The sequence below is a fragment of the Thermobia domestica genome, chromosome 3 (genome assembly GCF_964235325.1).
Source record: "Thermobia domestica chromosome 3, izTheDome1.hap1.1, whole genome shotgun sequence".
Taxonomy (NCBI): domain Eukaryota; kingdom Metazoa; phylum Arthropoda; class Insecta; order Zygentoma; family Lepismatidae; genus Thermobia; species Thermobia domestica.
In genome coordinates, this window is record NC_137456.1 from 178,692,334 (window position 1) to 178,711,400 (window position 19,067).

At 36.0% G+C, this 19,067-nt stretch overlaps 1 protein-coding gene across 2 annotated transcripts in view; it reads right to left on the minus strand.

The window, feature by feature from the left end:
* The window catches only part of LOC145680885 (monocarboxylate transporter 1-like), a 229,929-nt gene that overhangs the window by 161,806 nt on the left and 49,056 nt on the right, over window positions 1-19,067 (minus strand). The gene's annotated exons all lie outside the window — the stretch shown is intronic.

Here is a 19,067-nt window from a genome sequence, read left to right on the forward strand (position 1 = left end):
AACCTTGACCCACGACCCACCGTGACCCACGACCCACTGACCCACCACCCACCGTGACCCACTCTGACCCACGACCCACCGTGACCCACCACCCACCATGACCCACCATGACCCACCACCCACGGTGACCCACTCTGACCCACCACCCATCGTGACCCACCGTGACCCACCACCCACCATGAATCACTCTCATCCACTGTGACCTATTCTGACTAACCAAAATCCATCGTCATCAACTCTGAACACGATCCACGGCCTCTTCTGTACTGACTAAAGAGTTTACACTTATAATAAAACAAGACTGTGAAATTGTCACTAATCGAAGTTTGAATTTCTATCAATCTCTCAACCACCACTCTGTTAGAATAACGGTGGATCTGACCTTTATGATATAAAATGGTAAAGTGTTTGTCAGTGAGGAAATTGAAACAGTTCGAGGTGGGGGGGGGGGGAATTAGCGTGTGCCTAAAATATACTTGTACTAAGAGAGTATTCTTGCAAGTGTTAATTTCTGAACGCATTCCAAAAAAAAAAAAAAAACTTCTATTCGTAGGAAAATACCCCTGTACAATATGGAAAAGGTTGTGGTTTCTCAGTTCACAGTATTTTTCTCACAAAAAACTTGAAAAATCAGTTTTTCATAGTTTATAAAGGTGCTCGGGTACCCTAAGTGAAAGCAGTGATTTATTTGTGGATTTTGTAGAAGGGAGGAATGTTTATGCAAGATTGTGTTCCGTATTACAGAACAACTTTAAAGTCGGGTTGGGACAACGTTATTTTTAAACCTACCTACATTAAAATAATGCTACTAGTTTGATAGGCGGTCCCCAAGTTCATTTTTTTATCCTTTTAAAAAGTTTTGTGATAAATACGGGTAGCTACGTTAGATAAGATTTGGTTAGGTAGATTAGTTAACATATGTTACCTTGCTACTTTTCGTCCTACTGCTGAAGACAAGGGTGCAGCATCCAATAAAAGCCCTATAGTTACATTGCAATCTGCACAACTTGTCATAACAAGTGTCACACTCCTACGTTAAACAGTTTTGTTATGACAAATAATTCTTTAGTGCGTTCTAATTTGGTCTTTGAAAACCAAATTCCTCGCCCGAACAATAAATACGATAAAAGGTAAGAGTTTACTTTGGGCAGAACAGTGATAGGTGCACATACACTTGAACCTGGTTTTATTAAATAGAATGGGAAAGACAGTATTAAATATCATGCGTCATATCATGAATGAGTTTTTGCACTTGCTCCTTCTACTTAATAAAATTAGATTCAGGGGTGTGTGACCGTAGCACTGTTCTGGTCAACAAAACATACTGGTATTAAAACGAATCCAGAATTGAACAAAGACTGTAATCTGGTCTCCGAAGAATCATGAGCATCTATTAAACAATTACCAATATGATGCTATCTAAGTAAAAAAAATACTTTAACTTTTCTTTCACTTTTACTCTCGAAATTGAAACAGCCATTGTAGCCTACAACATTTACAGTTTTTACAACAAAATCACAAGAAGTGATTGACAGCCAATTTCACCTTGAGTTAAGCTAAAGCATGACTTACGGCGTGTTATCTAACACTGTCTTTATAAATTAATATTTTCACAGCGTACCTCACTTTAGAATAGTGAAGCAATAGGAGGTTGGTTTACATGCAATATCGTCTTTTTCAGTTGGTTTCTCGGTAGCAGCATGATATCCACTTTTTATCCCACTGAAGGCATACTTTCCTGCATTGAAACAAGTAATGTCTGGCCTATTAACGTTTATGGAAAGAAGAGATTCGAGGGTTTTTACAGATACATGGTTTCTAGCGTCAGTATGCTGTAAGTTTAAGTTGGAAAAGCCTCTCTTACACTCTGCAGAAGAAACTGCAAGCAATTCTATGAACAATTCTTCGGGAGGCAATTTCATAAACAAGACCAATATAGCTCGTGACAATAAATATACTGAAAAAAATAAAGAATCGCTACTAAAACATGAATCATTGCACTTCAAACCAGTTTATAACTTAAGAAAGGGGGAAAACATCTTCCCAGGCTGGGAAGTCTGGATTAAACCTAGAGACAGGGAAGTCAAAATTTAGAAGGGGGGAAATTCCCAGGCTTCCCTGGCTACTAATAAATTCCTGTGTGAGAGCATCTCCATAAAGTAATCTCATAATTGTAATTTGTGTAATCACTAAAACACCACGTTAAATTTAAGTTACAAATACGCATAATTGCAATTATTATGAATATTTATTCAAAGTAGTTTACCTAAAGCATAGAAGAGACTTACTAACAAATACGTACAAAGTTGAATAACAAAAATAAGCCATTACTAATACAAATATACATTTTCTATAACTCGTAATTTTCCGCCTCAAAACAAATCTGAAATCGGGTTCATTTCCTGTTGGTAACTTTTTCGTGGTAAATCATCCGCAGCGGAATGATGTTCATCCTTCAGCCAAGAAATAACTAGCTCGTGTACTTTGAGCTTGTCTAGCGGTGGGCCATTAACATTGATGAGCAACAAGTTAGACAATGTTTAAGCACTTAGTCTATTTCTAATATCAGTCATCTGTAAATTCATAAGGAGAAATCCCCGTTCGCAATCTGTCGTGGAAATTGATAATACTTCTACCCGATTTCTGCAACTCCTCACCGACAATCTGCTTGTTAGATTTAAGTCTCATAACGATTTTTCTTAGTCAGTTTTGAAATACTCAGCAAGAAGTATAATCTCTCTATCACCATACAACATCTTTTCCATATCGACCATGTCAGTTGGCAAATGTCGACTCATGGACAACAGAAACTTCATCTACCACGCTTTCAATAGGGAATCTTGTGAATAAATTATCAATTAAAGCCTGATAAACTGATGATTTCTTATTTGTTTATAAATTTAATTTTTGCAATTACACATGAAGGTTTGATGCCATTACCAAGTTCCCTCCCCCGTCTAGAAAGCGAAAGGGTACGAGGTTCCTGGAATGTTCAGAAGTGAATGGGAATTTCCCTCCTCCTTCCCCTTCAACTACCACACTGCTGCTTGCCATGTGCCAAATTACGATGAATTTCAATTAAATTATCATAGTATAATTATTTCCTTGTTGAATTATCAATACTTTTCAGTGGAAAAAAGGATGAAATTTCAAAGTTCCAAATCAAGGAAAGTAGACCAACGTAAAGGGAAAAAAGTGTAAAATTTTCCATATAATTATGCGTACAATCCAAACTTAAAATGTCCGCCGTATAATTAAGCTTACAGTACAAATTTTATGCCTATTTTAGTCAAGTTTTTGGGTTGATTGCCCTGTGCTGAAAGCGCTCCATATAATAAACATGAGCTTCAGCAATTATTATAGTAGAAAGCAATGGATATATGAAGCCAAGCACTGTATTTTTTGTTTCTGATTTTTTTTCTTAAATAACATCGATCGTTTTCGATCATTTTTACAAATCAACTCACTACCAATTTTCCATATATAAAATTGTCCCCTCCCTCCACACACATAAAGGAGAATTTTAAAAAATGCTAGGACACATTCTGTTTATTTTCAATAAAGAGTTCATACACTGAATTTCAGCTCCGTAAGTTTAACGGTTTGCGAGATACTTTTTTTTTTTTTTTTTTTTTTTTTGCAAAAATTCGGATCCTCTCTATCTCCTTAGGATATTATGCATTATAATAAAAGCAATATAACATCCCAGTTTGGATTAAGGTCTAACTATATACCAAAAGTAATTTCATTTGACTTTTCAATTTGACCGTGATGATCAGGCGCACACAATTACATTCAATTTTTTTATATATATAATAATTTATATATTACAGTGATTCAAAAATGTATTTTTTCCAGTAGTTAGCTCTTCTAAAAACTCAGATCTCGAAAGCCAAGTAGAAGTTCTATTGGTATTATTACAATTAAAAATATCAATATCCAAAAGTCCTGAAGTTCTTTTTTCACTTGGTTAGATATACTCACCTCAGGTAAGTAGACAGAAACAAGTGGAAAAGGAAAGGAAATGAAGGCCTTGAAGGAAAACGAAGACAAATTTACCAGTCTTCAGAAGATACTGTCTACAATGCAGCTAGCTGCAGTGAGCAGAGGGGGTCAGTAGATCATACTGAGTCGGTGGGTCGCAGTGGGTCACGGTGGGTGGTGGTTCACAGTGGGTCATGGTGGGTGGTGGTTCACAGTGGGTCACATGCCGTTGACCCACGACCCACTGACCCACTCAGAAAACTTGACCCACTTGACCACCTGACCCACTCCATCTCTGTACAGTACTAGAAAAAATACTACAGTATATTTAATATATGTACCTTCTTCTTCTTGAAAACTAGTCTGGTACACTGAATTATTCGGATGGAAAACACAATCACACAAACAACTATAAAATCGAAACACATGTACGCACTTTATTGAAATTGGTATTGTAGCAAACTGAGTTACTCAGATTGAAAACAAGAAAAGCAAAATTTTAAATTCAATAATTTATATGCAGTTTATATGCATTTTTTTCGGCAATGACAAATATTTTCTGTAGATACCTTTCAAAAAGTAGCAAATCAGTTATTAATAACAAATTTATTTATTGTGGTTCATTCTAAACGTATGTCTTTTATTCTTTTTTGCACATATGAACATTCTAATTTTGTAGTAACTACCTCTTCTTAATGAGCTACAAGTGTTTCCCTTGGAGCGAAAGACGTGAAACCTCCGCTACCTTTCGACAAGCAGTCACGTGCCAATAAATGACAATTGAGATGGTTTGCTTTAACCTTGAAAATTTTTCGGAATTATTAAAGCTCCCCACTGATGAAAGGAGCCGATATAGCTAATGGCTTTATCAAAACAGGCCGGGTAAACAAAAACGTACAACCATTTCCTGAATTCCTGTACGTGCTCTTTCTTATTCGCATCTTCCTTCACCATCCCTTTATAAGGGTAGTGTTCTGGCCATTGACCTCCAAAAATAAATCGTGGGAATCTATGCTTCTCTGTCTCCAGTAACAAATACAAAACATTTGGTTCTCATACGTGAATACGAAAGAGTTAAGAAAAATAACATAACGTATTCGCGTGGCCAAGATACGCAGGTAAATTTATCATTATCAACATAGGGTAAACATTGCTTTAATGCGGCCAACTTCCAAGATAGACAGGTGGCCAACATGCAGAGGTAATAAGTAACGAATGACTTATGGGAAAATGCAGGTTCAAGACGAACCAGACCAAGATAGGCAGGTGGCTAACTTAGAGAGGTGGCCAAGTTGACAGGTTTTACTGTATATATATATATATATATATATATATATATATATATATATATATATATATATATATATATATATATATATATATATATATATATATATATATATATTGGAGATGTCCCCCTCAAAATCCTCTTGGGCCCTTCATTGGCCCCCCTGAAAAAAATCTAGCTACGCTACTGGACACCATGCACCAGAGATGAATTCTCTACCACTGAGCCACCGCGGCCCTGCTTGGGCTTGGTCGTCCATATCCAATCTCTCTTTTGGCGTTGCTTAAACAACTTCTAGTTTTGTTCTAAATCCAGACTCCATATTGGCGTAGATATTAATATTACAGTCGATTGGTAAAATCAATCTTCCACATTTAAAAATTAAAGTACACACAATTAGAAAAATAAGCATTTATCATAAAAACACTAGCTGCAAGTGTTCAAAATAGATTTATGCTTTCTATAAAATCAATTGAAAATTGCTATTTTTAATTAGGCAGCTAGTGAAAAACAGCAGCTTTCGACTCCAGCCGAGTTTAAACTCAACCTAAACTCAGTTGACCAAAGTGAACTGACCCGACTGACCCGACCCGATAACCCGACTGACCCGACCCGACAACCCGACCCGATAACCCGACCCAAGTGACCCGACCCGATAACCCGACCCAAGTGACCCGACCCGATAACCCGACCCGAGCTGACCCGATTGACCCGACCCGAGTTGACCCAATTGACCCGACCCGAGCTGATCCGACCCGACAACCCGACTCGATTAGCCTGACCCGACAACCCGACCCGAGCTGACCCGACTGACCCGACCCGATAACCCGACCTGAGTTGACCTGACCCGACCCGACCCGAGCTGACCCGTTTAAGAGCACTAGCAACAACTTTGCACAATTCCTCATGCAGTAAAATACTCAGTTCTGTCAGTGGATTGGAGGAGGAAATCTGCTCCAGACTCTGGGTTCCAGGACTAACCACAAGTATTCGATAATGCTGAGGTCTGGGAAATGAGCTAAATACGGAAAATGTGTGATATTCATTTCCATATTCATGAAACCACCCTTAACCATTCCAACAATGTGAACTGGTGCATTGTCCTCATGGAACTTACATCATTAACTAAGAACAATACCTTCACCACAGGAGGCACATGGTCTCCTAAGGCATACACGTATACACAATAGGTGGCAGTAATGCTTCCTGAGAAATTACAAGTTTCATGAAATACCAGGAAATTGCACCCAAGTCGAAAAGCAGCCGCCAGTTTTTACAATAGGGGTGAAACAGTTTGGAGCATAATCTTTTTTGAAGGGTTCAGAAGAATTTGTTGTTTACCGTTTCTAGGCGGAAAGAATTGGAATTTTATAGATAGATAAAAATGGGGAACATTTAAATATTGAAAAAAAACTCACACATACACAGGAAAGACTCAGTGACAGAGATTGAAAAATATTGAAGAGGATTGTCAGCTACAGTATAGAACGATTGAAGCGAATGTGATTGCGAAACTTAATCAATCGGGAAATACAAAAGCATAACAGCAATTTACACATATGGTTGGTACCTTGAACGTGGTTGTGGTTGTCTAAGGGTCCAGAACAAACTAATTTTAAAAGCATAATTTTAGAAAATAAAGCATAAAACATAATTTAAAATATATAGCACAATTCTTGGAAAATAATGTTTAACTGCAAGTTTAACACTATTAATGTTTATAAAACCAATATTTACATTTCAAAATCATTGAGAACATTACAATGCAACAATGAAAAGCTTGTTTTTAGTTCTGTAAACTTTTCGTGTAATCCTTTGATGTGAAGAAAAGAAAAAAGGAAAAGAAGAAAAATACGTTCCGCCAACAATGAATAGTACACAAGAAGTCCACACTATATTGCAGTGTTGGGTAAGTTACTTGTAAAAATGTAACGCGTTACAAGTTACTTTACTTTCTCTTAAAATGTAACGCTTTACTTGCCCAAAAAAGTAACTGTTACTTTACTTCGAAAGTAACGCGTTACTTTTAGGTCCGAAAATTTGAATATGTGAAAAAAATATTACTTCAATTTTTCGTACTACTATTACTACCGCTACTATTATTATTATTATTATTATTATTATTATTATTATTATTATTATTATTATTATTATTATTATTATTATTATTATTATTATTCCACGTCCTGAATCGCTTTATGTAAATGCAAGGACAAATTTTTACTTGACAGCTATTAGAACATTTTCATATGTAGCATTGACTAAAATGCCATACTGCGTTACTCGTTGGGATGGGTACGAGCGACTTTTCTTTGAAACTCGATTCGACTAGAAACAGCCATCTTTGAGCTCGACCCAAAAAGTTGGCTCGAAAAATTTCTTCCAACTCGACGGGAGTCGAGCCACATCCGGTGTGTAGTTTCCAGTACTCTCTTCAAGTATCTTACCTAGACAATATAATTATTATCAATGATACTAGTACTACTACAACTTATTATTATTATTATTATTATTATTATTATTATTATTATTATTATTATTATTATTATTATTATTATTATTATTATTATTATTATTATAACAATACTGTGTATAAACATGAAAGATAGGTAGTTTGTATTTGAATACTAAAATATTAATTGATTGCCAATCTCGATAGGAGTCAAGGACATTGTTCACGAGCTTCTGAATTTGGATTGAGGGTCTAGGTTGAGTATTCGGGGTCGAGCCAAACATTGTTAAAAGTTATAGGGCACTGGCCAAATATCTTCAAAACTTCTCGGCCCAGGTTTAGATCGTCAACGACTCGAGCAGCTCGGCTCACAGTTCATTCACTATCGATCCGAACCGAGAAGTGAGCCGAGCCAACAGTTCACCTAACCGACTCGGCTAGAGCCCTCAGCCCAGTTGAGCTGAACCGAGCTGAAGACTCATCTAAACCAAGCCAGCTTGAGCCGATATTTCACCCGAAGCGAGCCGGTTCGAGCCATCGGCTCAGTTGAGCCAAGCCGAACTGAGCTTGTTATAAAAATCTCTTGTGGTCTCGCTATCGAGACGGGACGAGATGCGAGCACTGTCCCCTCTCGAGAACAACACTAAAAGAATTCCATATTACTACTTAGCTTACATTTCTCATGGCTTTCCCTTTCCAGTGTAATCAGGCCATGATTTCAAAACGAGTTAAAAAGAGCGAGCCATTTATCAAACTCGACGTCAAAAACTGTGAATAGACTCGGAACTCGACTCGAGAATATTACCTTTGACTCGAGTCGAAACTCGACTTGAATTCGAGTCGAGTTTTAACTCGACTCGTGTCCATCCCTATACGTTAGAAAAATGGCTGATTCTGTTAGACTAATTATATAAAAATAAGAATGTTATGTAAAATTAAAAATAGAGAGAGAAGCATTACACTACGTCTAATAAAATGAGAACACATGAACTGGGGATGAATCAAAACTTGCCAGTAACTCTGAAATCGATACATGCTTTTAAAACTAGTTGTTCCAAACTCTATAACCAACGGGACTCTAGGATGCGAAAACTGATCTGAAAAAACTCGAATATTACATACCATCAATATTACATCAATAAAGTACATCAATATATTACATCATCAGAACACAGTTCATTCATATTAACCCCTTACTGTATATCGTTAATTATGGCACCCTAGTTGTTGATAAATATTTCCCGCCGGGGCACCACTTTACTTCTAAATTCTGTTCACCATCATCTTCAGTTTTTAAGAAAAAATATTCTTTCATATGTTCAAATGATAAAATATTTTTGTTCTCCATCTTTATAAAAACAATACTAATCAAAGTAAAATAGACTACCGGTACCATTGCAAACGTAGTTTAATTATTGAATGTATTGATTTGGAGCTGTCAAAATCTACTACAAAATCTTCCTGATGCTTGCAATCAGTACACGTGATTTCCCTGAGGCTGTTCTCATCTTCGAAAAACAGCAAGTGGCACTATGACCTTATCTTTTCTTTGTGTGTCGGTCACTGACATAGGTATTCATGTTCCATTGCTCCATTCTGAGAAATTTACTTACAGGAGAGAAACATTTGTTTCCGAAAAAAATATACATATATTGTAGCAGTGTTAGGAAGTAACGTAACGCAAGTAACGCGTTACTTTTTAAGTAACGTTTCCTAGTAACGCGTTACATTTTTCCAAAGTAACTGTAACGGTAACGCGTTACAAATTTTTAAGTAACGTACCTAGTTTGCGTTACTTTTTTCGCGTTACATTTCGGATGAGTAACTACAATATATGTAAATACTTTTTTTGGAAACAAATGTTTCTTTCCTGTAAGAGAATTTCTCAGAATGGAGGAATGGAGCATGAACGATGTAGGTGACCGACAGTCAATCACTGGCACACAAAGAAACATAAGATCATAGTGAAACTTGTCTTTTTTCGAAGATGTGAACAGCCTCAGTCAAATCACGCGTACTGATTGCAAGCACCTGGAACATTTTGTCGTAGATTTTGACAGCTCCAAATCAATACATTCAATGAGTGAATTGCGAGTACAATGGTACCGGTAGGCTATTTTACTTTGATAGGTGTTATATATATATATAGATGGAGAACGAAAATATTTTATTGTTGGAACATTTGAAAGAATAATTTTCTTAAAAGCCGAAGATGATGGTGGACAGGATTTAAAAGTAAAGTGGTGCCCCGGCAGGAAGTATTTATCAACAACTAGGTTGCCATAATTAACGATATACAATAAGGGGTTAATACGAATAAACTGTGTTTTGATGAGCAGGCTATTTCATTACTAGAAAATTGTTTGCTGATGGTATGTAATATTGGAGTTCTTTCAGATCAGTTTGTCTCTCTTAGAGTATCGTTGACTATAGATTTTGGAACAACTAACTTTAAAAAGCATGTATCGATTTTAAAGTTACTGGCAAGTTTTGATTCACCCCAGTTCATGTGTTCTAATTTTATTAGTTGTAGTGTAATGTTTCTCTATATTCTGTATTTTTAATTTTACATAACAGCATTGTTATTATTATATAATTAGTTTAGCAGAATAATAATAAGCAACCATTTTTTCTAACGCATAGTTATGGGCACGAGTCAAGCTAAAACTCGACTCGAATTGAAGTCGAGTTTCGAGTCGAGTCAAAGGTAATATTCTCGAGTCGAGTTCCGAGCCGATTCACAGTTTTCGACGTCGAGTTTCGAGTCGAGTCGAGTTTGATAAATGGTTCGCTCGTTTTAACTCGTTTTGATTAAACTGGAAGTGAAAGCCATGAGAAATGTAAGCTAAGCAGTAATATGGAATATTTTAGTGTTGCTCATGAGAGGGCACAGTGCTCGCATCTCGTTTCGTCTCGATAGCGAGATTCCAAGAGATTTTTTATAACAAGTTCAGCTCGGCTCAACTGAGCCGATGGCTCGAGCCGGCTCGGTTGGGTGAGCTGTTGGCTCCGTGGCTCGGCTCGGTTCGGATCGATAGTGAATGAGCTGTGAGCCGAGCTGCTCGAGTCGTTGACAATTCTAAACCCGGCCCCGATCAGTTTTGAAGATATTTGGCCAAGGCCCTATAACTCTTGAACAATGTCCTTGATTCCTAGACTTCACGACTATCGTGGTTGGCAATGAACTACTTTTTTTTAGTATTTTAATGCAAACCGCCTATCTTTCATGTTTATACAGTCTTGTTATAATTAATAATAATAATAATAATAATAATAATAATAATAATAATAAAATTGTAGTAGTAGTAGTACTATCATTGATAACAATTATATTGCCTATGTAAGATACTTAAAGAGAGTACTCGAAACTACACACCGGATTTGGATCGACTCGACTCGAAACTCGACCCGAATTCGAGTCGACTTGGAGGAAATTTTTCGAGCCGAGTTCTCGGGTGGAGTTCAAAGATGTCTGTTTCTAGTCGAATCGAGTTTCAAAGAAAACTCGTTCGAAATCGCTCGTGCCCATCCCTACGAGTAATGTAGTTTAATCAATGTTACATTATATGAAAATGTTCATATAGCTGTCAAGTAAAAATTTGTCCTTGCATTTACACAAAGCAATTCAGAACGTGCAATAATAATAATAATAATAATAATAATAATAATAATAATAATAATAATAATAATAATAATAATAATAGTTTTTCTTCTTTTCCTTTTTTCTTTTCTTCACATCAAAGGATTACACGAAAAGTTTACAGAACTAAAAACAAGCTTTTCATTGTTGCATTGTAATGTTCTCAATGATTTTGAAATGTAAATATTGGTTTTAAAAACATTAATAGTGTTAAACTTGCAGTTAAACATTATTTTCCAAGAATTGTGCTATATATTTTAAATTATGTTTTATGCTTTATTTTCTAAAATTATACCGTTGGAGACATTGTCAGGATGTATAAAAATGAAAATAGAATAGAATCCATACCACAAATTGGACAGCCCAGGAAATTGTCAGATAATGACGAACGTGCTATTGTTCGCAAAATTAGGAACAATTCCAGGCTAAGTGCAGTGAGTATTGGGGCATCCCTAAACTAAGAGTTAGGCAAGAATGTTATAGCAGAAATACTCAGCAGAGTGTTGAGATATTCCGTGTTTGATGGTAGGGTACCAAGTAAGAAACCGTACGTAAGAAAAATCAATAGAAGAAAATATTTAATTTCGCACGAGAACATGTGGGTAAGTCGGCAGACTGGGAGGAAAACGTCTAAACCAAAAACCTCAAATTTACGTTCATCCACGAATAAGACTTACCCACTTACCAACATGTTTTAGTGTGAAATTAAACCTTTTCTTCTATTGACTGTACTTACTTTGGTACCCTATCATAAAACACTTAATATTTCAACACTGCGGACTGACTGTTTCTGATATAACGTTCTTGCCAAACTCGGGGTTTGGGGATACCGCAACAATCACTACACTTAGCCTCGGACTGTTCTTAAATTGCGAAGAATAGCACGTTCGCCACTAACTGACAATGCCCTGGGCTGTCCAATTTGTCGTATGGATTCTATTCTATTTTCATTTTATACATCCTGACAATGTCTCCAACGGTACTCTTGGGGATATGTAATATTTCAGCTATTTTAGCGAATTTACGCCCTTTTGCATGATGACAGATCCAATTGCCACTGCTTGAGACTTGTATTTTTACCTTTTGTATTCATATTCGCCACAGTCCATGTGACCTGTTTGATTCACAACGTTCAATAATGCTTATGCACCTCTGTTATGACCTCTCTTCTGCTGTCATCTGTAGTATATGTTTGTCACCATACCATGCCCTCTACGTAGTACAGAAACGAGTAAACACCGTTGGCGTTATCGAAACCGAATATTAATGGGAGGTATTTTTGGTAAATTATCTGTTTCAGATCCTGTTACCAAGCATTGATTAGTATTTTGTGCCACATTTTTTCATTCAGCGTTCAATATTGTGCCGGTGCTGTGTCATCAGTTATAGCTCAGAATATGAAATAAATAAATGCAATCAAATGGGGATGGAACTGATGCACAACACGGTACTTAACTGTAAAATTGTGGTTGAATTTAAATAAAATTCAAATGTTTTTAATTTAGAAAATGACTAGTTGGGGAAAAGGGTGAGAGAAAGAGAAAGGTTGTAATTAAAGAATAGGAATGAGCACTAGCCTGACATATCCAACGAAGCTGGTGTCGTCCTGGTCATCTGGAATGAATATCTGGAGAAGTCTGGATTAGCTGGTAACAGTCAACATCTGGATCTTAATCCTGTTGAACTGCAAGGGGCGTCGATGATGCGTCTTTGCGATGTTGTCCTCCTACACCTTCATTCTACTACTCTGGTGACAAACTTAAAGATGTCTGCGGCGATGAACCGTCAGAATGGTACTCTTTGACTTGTGGAGTCGGTGGTCCTCCAATGGTGGGATCCGCTTCTCTCCGATGATCCTGCACCTCTCTTGATCGCGTGTCGAATACCGAATACCCCTTGTTGTTCTGTTCCTCCTAGTTTTGTCCAACTCAAAAATGATGACTTAATCGGGAAGTATCAGGCTGTGCTCGAAGGTATGCGGAAAGGAAAGAAGGAAGCTAGTCGAGTTTATTTAACAAATATGCATTTACAACAGGTGTCTGAGAATGTACACTTCTAGTCAAAGTTTTCTTCAATAAGTTTCCAAAAGTTCATGCTTCTTTATATCAAATACACAGTCACTTCATTTCCAATAGACAGATACTTCACACCCCCTCCTCGAAATCAAAATACACGAAAATTTTAATTTTCCGTAGTAGAAAAAGAAAAAATAAAAATATTGAAGAAAGTCAAAAAAAAAAATTTGTTCGTTAAAGGTAAGAGAGTTCTTTGTGTAACATATTGTTTGTTTTGAATTAATCCTTGACCACAAAAGTACAAAATGCTGAATGTGCGTTCCTGAAACAGTTCATATAGTTCAGTAGGTTGACCTGAAGATATGACGACAGCGTCTCTGGGAAAATGGAAAATAAGAAAAAGAAAAATAAACATTAGTGCTTGCATAATATCATTGTGAGTGACATGTGTTAGTTTGGAGTTCCGTTAAGTGCTCAGGGAAGGGAAATGAAAGGTAGGAATAATACTAAATTTAATTATCACTAACACAGATTATCAAAACTTAGATACGTATAATAAAAAATCATAATCAAATAAATAAATATTTCATAATCCAATGTAGACCTCTATATATATATATATGTTCCTCTAATGCAGAAAATAACATCAATATCACACGTGACTAATACGCGAAAAGAAAAAAAAACGGTGTAATACTATCTAGCTAACCAAAGATAGTAAAGTTAAACTGCACAAGAAGGGTACTGATTTCAGTTTGAGAAAAATGAGCTTTAAGTTATTTAGGCTTAAAGCGTCCGTAGACTGGAAAAGAATTCCAAGATATGGTTATAGCCCCATATACTGGCTGTAATCAAACTATATGAAATCAGCACGAGAGAACTATTCACCACATATAACCTACAACCCTAACTAACATATAAATTCTTCTTATCTTCATCTTCTTTCTTCTTAAATCTTGTCCTCTTCGGGCATCGAATACTAGACATCTAAAGGATGGAGCATGGTTCTTGCGATCTTGATTTCAATCTTCTTACATCTTCTTAATATATCCATCGAAATATCTATCCATATACGTGTCGTCGATTTTCTTCATTCTTCACATACTCACATTTGAAAAAAAAATAAAAGTAAGAAACTTCTGTAATGATACGCTGTCCAATCAAACGAAATGGTACAATTCTTGAAGATACTAACATGTTCCAAAATTCGAAGTATTCCAAGTTTCAAAGTGTTCTAAGTTTTCGAAGTTTTCCACCGGTGGATTTGGATGCACAATTCAAAACCAAGATAAACTAACTTCTAAGCGTGGCCAGTGCTAAAAGAAAGTTCATCATCCATCTACAAGGTGTTCCTATGCACAATCCAATCTTCAAGAAAAGTAGTCCACATACAAGTTACGTACGGACAGACGGACTAACAGATTCTTCATCAATGGGAAAATATATGGGGAGTAATCGCTGATAAATGTCCCAATTCTCTCTATCATAAACACAAAATACGACACGGTTTACGTCATCAAGATGTTCCTCTAAAAATATTCTTGTTGTAGCTAAGGCAATTTTGGCAGCTTCTAACTTCGGAAATTTAAATGCTCCAGTCGAAATATTAGGTAATACAATTGTAGATAGGTCATTCTCCAACATCACTTTAAAACAATTTTTGTACGTCTCTCGTAAAATCTTCTTGTCTGAATTCCGCGGTCCACATGTCATAATTACATAATTAGCTGGTAGACGATAACCATTGGCAATCTTCGCTTCTCCTGGCTTCAATGATGATATGGTCAAACATTCTTCTAAAAATTCAGATCCAGCTGCGTCTTGAATGGCTTTATCTGCACCACCTAAAGGAGTTAAGGTTTCATTCGTTGGATTTACTAAGGCATCTGCTTTTATATCCACTATGTTACCTTTATAAATACTAATCTTCTGATTGATGGCAGTATTACAGGCAAATTTCGGTTTTTCTTCTGTAGAATTCTTCCCTATAGTTGCCCACGTTGGTAGATTTTCGGCATCTACAACATCCTTAATATGAAGAGAAGGGATGAAAATTTCTTCTTCCAAACATTGTTTCCTGGGGTTGAAAATCTCTTCAGTTGGTGGTTCTTGATGGTCTTCGCGTCTCGTCTTCTTCTTTTTCATCGTATGGTCTTCCGTGCAGACGTTGATAGGCATCTCTTCGTCAGAGTCTTCAAGGTGGTCTTCCTCTTCCGGGTTTTCCTTCTCATAAAACTTCTTCAATCTCTGGACTGCTATGCTGTCTATCTTGTAAGATCCTCGGGCGGTCTTATACTTAACAAAATATGAATTTGGATTTTCCACACGTTCAATTATGCCTGGACCAATAAACTTTCCGCTGAATGCTTTGGCGTGACCTTTTTTTCTTGTGGTGTCTAAAATCCAAACTTTTTCTCCTTCTTTAAAAACAGGTTTCGTATGTCTCTTGTCAAAAAATTTTGTCGCCGTTTTATGACGTTTGTAAAGATTTTCTTGCGCTTTGTCTCTAATCTCTTGTAGTTGCTGTAAACGAACGGCATTTTCTTCGTATTGACACGGGGTATTTAAAATTGCCTGATGAAGTAACCTAGGTTTGAAGCCAAAAAGACATTCAAATGGTGAAATTTGAGACGATAAATTCTTGGTGACGTTAAGCGAAAAAACTATGGGTTGTAATAAGTCAATCCATTCTCCTAAATCCTTGTCACATAAAGCTGATTTCAATCGTTGTTCTATGTTTCTAATACTAATTTCACAAACACCATTACTATAATGCCCATGTACATTTACAAAACGCATGTTAGCACCAATCATAGCACATAATTCTTTAAATAGTCCACTAGTGAAAGCACTGCCTTTATCTAAGACAATTTCATAGAAAATTCCAAACTTTAAAATTACTTTATGATAAAGAAATGAAGCCAAAGTACTTGCTGTAACATCAGGAAGGGAATCTGCAATTATGTATCTAGTACAACTGTCTACTACAACTATCATATATTTGTGATTTAACATATTATTGGGGGAATAATTCCCAGCTACATCTATGTGGATGCGATAGAAGGGGGGAACGGAGGGATAAGTAAGCAATGTACCATACGGAGAACCAATTTTCGATTTCGATACTTGACAAATCGTACATTCTTTACATTTCTGATATATATATTTCTTCATGTTGGGAAAATACACTGTTTTTACTAACATATCATAGGTTTTAGAATAACCAGAATGAGATGATCCCAATGCTGACGTATGACAAGCATTAAAAACTTTATAACGCAAAGAAGTAGGAACTGCAACTAAAAATCTTATACCTTGAGAAGTTTTCTGTTTTCTATACAAAATTCCATCCTTAATAGTAAAATATAATGCTTGGCGTTCTATTTTAGAATTTCTATTTTCTTTCTGTTCCAACCAAGAAAAAATATCTTTAAAAAACGGATCTTTACGCTGTTCTGTTGCCAGATTTGACTCATTTAAAATTGAAAATGAATTTGTGGTCTGAGTAAACAAAATTTTCGGATCTTCTTGATTCTTTTTCTCGTCTTCCAAATCTCTAGGGGGGTTAGAAAAACGTGAAATGGCGTCTGCCTCTACGTTACTGGAGCCACTGATATGTGAAATAGTGAAATTATACGATTCGATCTCACTCAACCATCTAGAAATCTTACTTACATTCTTTGTTTGCTTCAAATAAATTAAACTATGACAATCTGTCTTCAAATAAAAATGACGTCCCAATAGAAAATATCTGAATGAACGTAATGAGTACAATAATGCTAGTAATTCAAGCTGATATGGGTGTAATTTTTTCTCGCTAGGAGACGTTGCACGACTACAATAACTAATAGGAACTAGATTTGTGTCGTCAGGTGAATTTTGAGGTTGTTTGATTAGTCCAGAAAGAGCGAGTTTGCTGGCATCAAAATAGAGATACAGAGGATAATCAGGCTTGTACCCCATGAGACAAGGTGCTGAAATGATGGCTTGTTTAATATTATTGAATGCTGTCTCCTGTGCGTCCTTCCAACGAAAAGGAGCGTCTTTTTTCAACAAAGAAAGTAACGCTTCTGCTAATTGACTAAAATTAGGTAAATACGAACGAACGAAAGAAGCCAATCCTAAAAAACTTTTAACTTGTTTCTTTGTTTTGGGACGTTGATAGTTGGAGATTGAGTTAATTATTCGTTTCGAAATAGACAAACCATCTTTACTAACAGTGTGACCTAAAACATCTAATGAAAAATATCCCAATTTTGTTTTTTCTGGGGAAAGCTTTAAACCAATTTCTTTTATTCTTTGAAGCAACATACGAGTTAACTGCAAAATTTCATCAAAACTATCACTAGACCAAAAATAATCGTCAACATAGGCGAATATTTTATCTTGTGGAAGACCTTCTAAGGTGAGTTTCACTAATCTGTTCATACCACTAGTAGATGTCTTGACACCCTGAGGCAAAAAATTAAAATGGTACGATCCCACGCCCGGAATCGAAAAAGCTGTAATAGGTTTAGATTCTTCAGTGAGGGGAATATTAAAGAACGCTCCAAAAACGTCGCTAGAACATAGATATTTGCGTCCTGCCAAATTAGTCAAAATATCCTGGATAGGAGGAACCGGATAGCTGTCAGGAACCATTTTCCGGTTAATATAACGGGCGTCTTGCACAAATCTATACTGTCCATTCTTCTTTTTAACAAGCATTACCGGAGAATTATACGGACTAATACTAGGTTCAATGATCTTACTTTTCAATAAAATATCTACTTGTTTTTTGATCTCATCCCGTAGGTGAAATGGTATCGAAAATTGGGGTCGATTTACTGGGATATTGTCTACTAATTCAATTTTATGCTTATATCCTTTAGCACAACCATAATCAAATTCATTCCAAGAAAAACTAGAATAAAATTCCTCTACTAAATCATATAATTGCTGCTGTTGATGTGGCAACAATTCAGGGTTAACATTTACTCTATATTTATCATAACCTTCAGGAAAAGATTTCGTATCTGCTGCATTAACTTGATGAACCTTGTTATTAGTGGTATTTTGTTTCTTAAAGTTGGTATTACTGATAACATTTTCGGCAGAACCCAAAACAACATCTTTTTTTAAGTAAAGTTTACTTTTGGTAGGATTAATCACAGATATTACCGGATGAATTTCGTCTACAACTAATTTACGCACAAAAATTTCTGCCTGCGTATCTATTAACTCATTGGGAACTAATAAATTGCGATTTCCTGCAAGATCATTTACTTTTTTCAATGTAACTTGAACACTTGAATTTGGAGGCAAAACAACAGAGCGAGCCACTAAAAATTGAGGTTTATATAATTTTGCTATATGGTTAGAAATTTCTTCAAAAGAAACGTATGGTGGCAATTCAATTCTTGGAGGAATACCAAATTTAACAAAACTAAAAGAATTCTTATTGTGATCAACCATTGCAAGATGACTTTTCAAAAAATCTTGGCCAATTATGCTATTATACGGAAAATTATTATACACTCGAAAAGGATGCGTAAAATACTGTCCTCCTAATTTAAATTTCACTAAAGCGATTTGATCACTTCCTTGAGAATTTCCAGTGATACCACGAATAAAAGTAGTTCCTTTGAGTATTTTATGCTTATTGCTTAAACTATTACCAGAAATTAAGCTGACAGTGCTGCCTGAATC